We start from the raw sequence: 5976 nt of genomic DNA on the forward strand, positions 1-5976 counted from the left end.
TTATGTCTGCCTGGGGTAGGACACGCAAGTCGCCCTCTGCCGGAGTTGCCACAGTTTAATGTTGTACTATCTCTAACCCAGGGGTACTCGTAGCACGGCCCGAGTACGTCACAGGTCTTTTAAAGACCATTTACTTGCAAATGAGGCTTTGTTGTGTTTCGCCTCTCCTTAGCGCCCCTGCATCTCCACTCAGTTATCGGAACATCGCCCAGGCCCCAGAGAGCAGAGTCTCTCGGAGTCCAACCGGCGGTGTTTGCTGACATTTAAAAAAAAAAAAAAACACCGGTAGGATGTGTGCAAGGTCCGCGGGCCGCCAAGGAAGGCTTGCCGGGCCGCCACTGGCCCGCGGGCCGTACTATGAGTACCCATGCCGTAGAGAAAACAGTCACTTGAGACGAGAAATCTTCTGGATCAACTATCTGAACACGACCCAACCGAAGGGACTCATGACCGTTTTGATCTAAATTGTTTTTACACATGTCTCGTATGCAGATTTACCTAATCTCTTACTTCAGGTTTTGATGTGAAGACTTTAATCTCATTTTCAGCATACGTGATATACACATATGACCATGAGAACCGCAGTTTGATCGGCAACATTCACGTAATATTTAAATGTACACCACCCCCCTTTACAAGGCCATACTCCCCTTTGACAAGTACCCAGGGAATTTAATTCCTCTGTTTGGTATCCTTGAATACTCAACCGAATATTCTACCATCGGATCCTTAACCTTTGTCGGCATTTTTTATGCCAGCATAACCAGTCGGTATTTATACGGCACTTATTGGAATGCGCTATTTAATTTACAGATGTATCACCTTTTGTTTACTCGTAGTCTTTTTTTTTTTCCTATAGTATTTCGATCACATGACTCTGTAAATTTTAGTTACGGCTTTGCGTTCACTTCAGTCACACCGACAGAACCCCACGGAATTCCGCCGGCAGTCCGGACTTCACTTTTTGGTAAGAAACAGAACATGATCATTGAGTTTGTTTATTTATTTATTTTTTTTTTTAACCTTTGAAACGATCCTGGGGCTAAGATTATTTTTCTATTTTCAGATGGGTGAACCTAAATACTGCGAACTCCGCAACTCACCAATTACGACTTTCACATACTCGTACCATTGTTCGCATGTAGTCATACTTTAAAGTGACGCGCCTTGGGCGCTTTGTGTGATCATTTGAAAACACGCGTACAGTCCCTCACGCTGTTCTCATTTTTACTACCACATTCAGGTTACCGCGATTAAGACACCAAAAAACTAAATAGGATCTAGTTTTTATGAACGGGTCTCAAGGTAGGACCCTATGACCGACTTGTACCTTTTCCAGTTCACCGGAGTTTGACACTTTTCTGATCATTAAGGGGTTCACTCTGCATTTGGGACCGTGCATTCCGCACGTCACTATGATCACTCAATTCATGAGTCTGCACACGGTATACACATGACAATTTTTTTCACACGATTTCTTTTTTACACGGTTGCTGTATATTGCTGTTATAATGTACATAATATGTGAAGGCACCATGAGGGATATAAGGTTAAACTGTCCCACTGGTGGACCATGGATACCATGTTCTTGTAGAACATTTTGTGGGTATCACAATTCAGACTATATATATTAATGGTTGTGTATTATCCTTTTTTTGACAGTACATAGACCCCCTGATGAAGGGCCAAGTTCCCAAAATTTATGTTTGAAAGATATTGATGTGAAAACGTCGCTGAATATGAAATAAAGTTTTTGTTTAACTTTCTTTATCAATACAACTAATATTGACAAAAACAAATAACACCCTCTTGGAACTTTTCTTCTTCGTGTGCATTTGGAGACGTTACCCACGTTTGGAATACCGCTACCAAGTGTAACTTCAAACAAGACCCATCAACCCGCATTTCCCTATCTACATCTGAAAGGGGTGTATCTTGCAAGTTGAAGCGACCCTCTGTCTGTTCCTCAATAAGGAATATACAACCATAAGACTCCTGAGACTAAGTCGCTGGATATGGTAACAATGTAGCTGAGTTCAAAATCGCACACCTCTTCAGGGTAATATGAAGAGCTAACTGTCAATTCGTATCCTGTCAAACGAGCTTTAGTTAGGTGTTGCGTCTTAGTCTGATTCAAAAGGGCATCAACTGCATGGGGTACTACCACCAACAATTTAGGTGACAAACTATCCCTTCACTTTGACGTATGGACACAGCTGCTGCTGCAACTGATCGGCCGCACCCAGGCAATAAACGAGCAAAGGGATCAAGAACCGCTGAAAAATACACACAGGGAAGCTGTTTGTCACTGTGTGGCTGCACTAAAACTGACAGTGCACACCCGTCTTTCTCATGTACGTAGTGTAAAACCCTTTGTGTAATCTGGAGTGCCTAACACTGGTGCAGAACAAAGCTTGTCGTAACTGACAAAGATTTCTGCTGTTCGGTCGACCAAGGAAGGGGCATTGGAGTGTCTTTTGTCAGAAGCGCTAACAAGGGTTTAACAATATGTGAAAAACCTAATGTCCATTGCCTACAAAACTAAGTCAGACCAATGAATGTGCGGACTTCTTTCGGAGTAGAAGGTACTGGTGTGTCTAAAATTGCTTGAATGTGATCTGGTGTAAGTGCACGACCTTCCTTAGACAGGTTTCCTAAATAGGTTGAACACAAAACCTCGGGGGATACCTGAGGGTGTGTGGAGAGACTATAGGCAAGGGGTGCTAGGAGTAGGCAGCCTCCAAAGTATACTGCTTAACACAAAAAGAGCCGCTCCTAGTGCGATGACGTAAGTGCTAAGTATAAAGGTGTGTAATAATCAATTTGTGAGTGGGGACATCTCACAAAAAGTAAGACTGGTCTCATACACCACCTGTTGTCATGCTTCATCATTGACCAGTCCTCGCCCTCTAAACTTGGTTTGATAGAGTGCTGTCATACACCCGGAGACAGGGATGAACTTCTAAAGCTAAGTGGGGACCCTTAAAGAAAAAGTGAGACTAAAAAAAACATTATAGATGCCATACTTCAGATGTAACTGGCAGCCATATGGTGATTAAAATCAGTGGTCGGTGTGTTGGGGATTCTATTGTCCTCCCACCGTGATATAGAAGGTCAACATATTTCTGCCTGCTGGCCCTGAGAGGTCCGTGGCATTCATCAGGACCGATGCTGAAAAATGGTCTCCGCCCTTACCGTGCTACGCTGGTTCTACTGGGTGGGGTGAACACTTTCATACTCCACCGGGTGTATACAGTTAAAGTTAACACCTGTTAGGGAAGAAATAACAAATCATAAAGTACACGCTCAAGTGATGCAAGAAGCACTTTAAACTAAGGTCATCTTGTACGTCACAATCCTACAGTAATCAGTGCATGGCTATAAGTGCAACTCATAGTGACATTCAACTGTGCACTTAGAAAAGAAAAAGGCAAAGTGAAAGAATCAAGTAGTCTTTTCAATGCTTGACTGTAAATGCTAGGACACTCTGTGTACTCTTGAGGAATTCTACAAAATCTGTACGATAGATTATTCAAAGTGAAACCGAACAAATATCGGCTATCAGGATGAATAGTTATCGAAGAAAGCATTCTTCAGGTCTATAACAGTGAATGCAGTGGCGGTTAGAGGAACTAAGGTAAGCAATGTCGTTATGTCAGAAACCACAGGGTATTGTGGTACTACAATCTTGACTTCTCGCAAATCAATGATAAATCTGTAAATCCTATTATCAGTGTCTTTTTTTCAAAATGGGAAGAATAGGACTGTTACAAATGTTATAAGCAACTTCTTCCACAACCCCCCCTTCAATTAAATCTTGACAATGCCTACAAGTGCTTCTTCGCCTTCTTGATAAATTCTGTATTGAGGCAAGCATGGCAATGAAGCACCCTACTTGACACTAATATGTACTGGTGGAATACCTATTTGCCCTACATCTGTGTCTGAAGTTGCCCACAAAGTGCTAGGAGTGAAGCCAATGCAATGTCCTCTTTAACAAGACAGGATCTCTCAATCACGGGGTAGTTGTCATTCAAAATAACATGTATTCCTTCCGGAGAACATTGTATCGTAGACCTGAAATATTTGAGCATATCAAGACCCACAATTTTGTCCGGTGTGTTCAAAGAGAATAAAAATGGACACTGAGCAGTAAATTTGTCAACATGGAATGCAAGTGGTTGTGATAGTGGGATAAGGGAAGGTGTTCAGATGTAATGGTTAAGCCAGACGGGGGAGCCCTTGAAACCAATCGTTTAGACAAGGCGCTACGAGTAGCTCCTGTATCAACCAGAAACCCAAAGTAAGTGCTGTAACGTGGACCCTTCTGATCTACTGGAACTTCAACTGATTCCTTACCCCATCCTAGGCAATCCTATACATGAGCAGAATCTTTCAAATTAGACGGCAAATAATCAGACCTTTGATATTGGTTCCATCTATAAAAAGTGTTAAACCCATCCTGTCCAGGTGTATTAGCATCAAACCTAGCCTGATCATCCGTGCTTCCTCTAGGCCCTTAATATCGTGAACGATTTCTCATTTGACCCCGTCCACGTGGATGCTGATGAGCACGCAAAATCGGACAATCAGAAACGCAATTTCCAAATTTCCTGCAGTATGCACACTGGTCAACAGACCAATTCGAACGAGTGTAAGAAGAAAAAGGCTAACCATAAGACCCACCTCTATCATTGCCTCTAGAAGGGAGACCATAAGCCTGAGCCAGCATAACCTTCGTTTTTAACTCTTATGTCTTCTTATCCTTATTGCCCTTTGCTTCTAATTCCCGTCGCTCAAAATACTGAGCCATAGTTAAAAGAGAAACTGGAGAAGAGGTAGTCCATGAACTCTCACTGGCCTTTAGGCAACTAGGCATTCCTGGCAACAAGTTTGCAACATATTTATCGACAAACAGATGCCTGCCCGTGTCATCTGTCAATGACTGGCCACTAAAATCGTGAAATGCTTCCTCAAAGCGTGTGATGAAGTCCGAAACAGACTAGTCTACTTTTTGCTTGCAAGACGCTAACACAGTCCAGTCTATCTTTTTAGGGGGAACAATCGTCTTTAACTTAACTAATATAGCTGCGGAGAGATCTAAGATTAGTCGACATGGCTTCTGTGCGAGTTCACTTTCTGCGTCCTCTACTTCTATATCCTTCCATAGTGCCCCAAAAGTCGCACGATCAACTTTACAAATAGTCCTCCACTTATCAGGGGGTAATATCAATCCGAAAAACATGTCTATATCGGACAGTCATAGTACAAGAGCAAATGGCACCCTCCACTTCCTCATAAAAGGCGGCTGGATTGTTTCTCGGATCAGGCAATGCAGCTTTAAGAGCCATAACAGCCGCTCTATTCCAAGGAGTATAAACCCAATTATGAATAAAATAACCCTTTGCATCAGCAGAATCCTTAATTTGTTCCCTCGCCTCTAGGAGGAATATACAAAGGTGGGCTTCCCGCATGGACAATCATAGTCTAATCTGTTCCAGAAGCAGAAGCCTGGGTCATGCTGGTCTGAGATGTTTGTGCAGCTGCAACTGCTGCCTTTTTCTCTTCTTGCAAATGGACTGCTTCAGCACGCAGTTTAACCAAACGTCTGAGTCAGCCACCTGAGAAAAGACAAAAAGACCTTCACGAATTTGCTTACAATCATTGGCTACATCAAGGTGCTCTAATTCCTCAGAATACTTCCTAAACCGCTCAAAGACCTCTGCAGCAAATACCTCAGAAAAATATTTGTTCCCTCTCCTGCAAACCTTTCATGTCATCTAAAAGTTCAGAAGCTGGGGCAGCACTACGGGCAGCTCCGTGAGCAGCGTGTCTAAGCTCAGATGAATGCTGAGTGGACAACATAGAGCGAGTTTTCTGTAATTTATCCTGATCTGAAGCAGTCCTCATCTGACTCATGATGCAAAGGAGCAGAAGGAGGAATATACGGAGGTGGAGAATGGTCTACTAACAAGA

This window comes from Lissotriton vulgaris, chromosome 11, assembly GCF_964263255.1.
Source record: "Lissotriton vulgaris chromosome 11, aLisVul1.2, whole genome shotgun sequence".
Classification (NCBI taxonomy): domain Eukaryota; kingdom Metazoa; phylum Chordata; class Amphibia; order Caudata; family Salamandridae; genus Lissotriton; species Lissotriton vulgaris.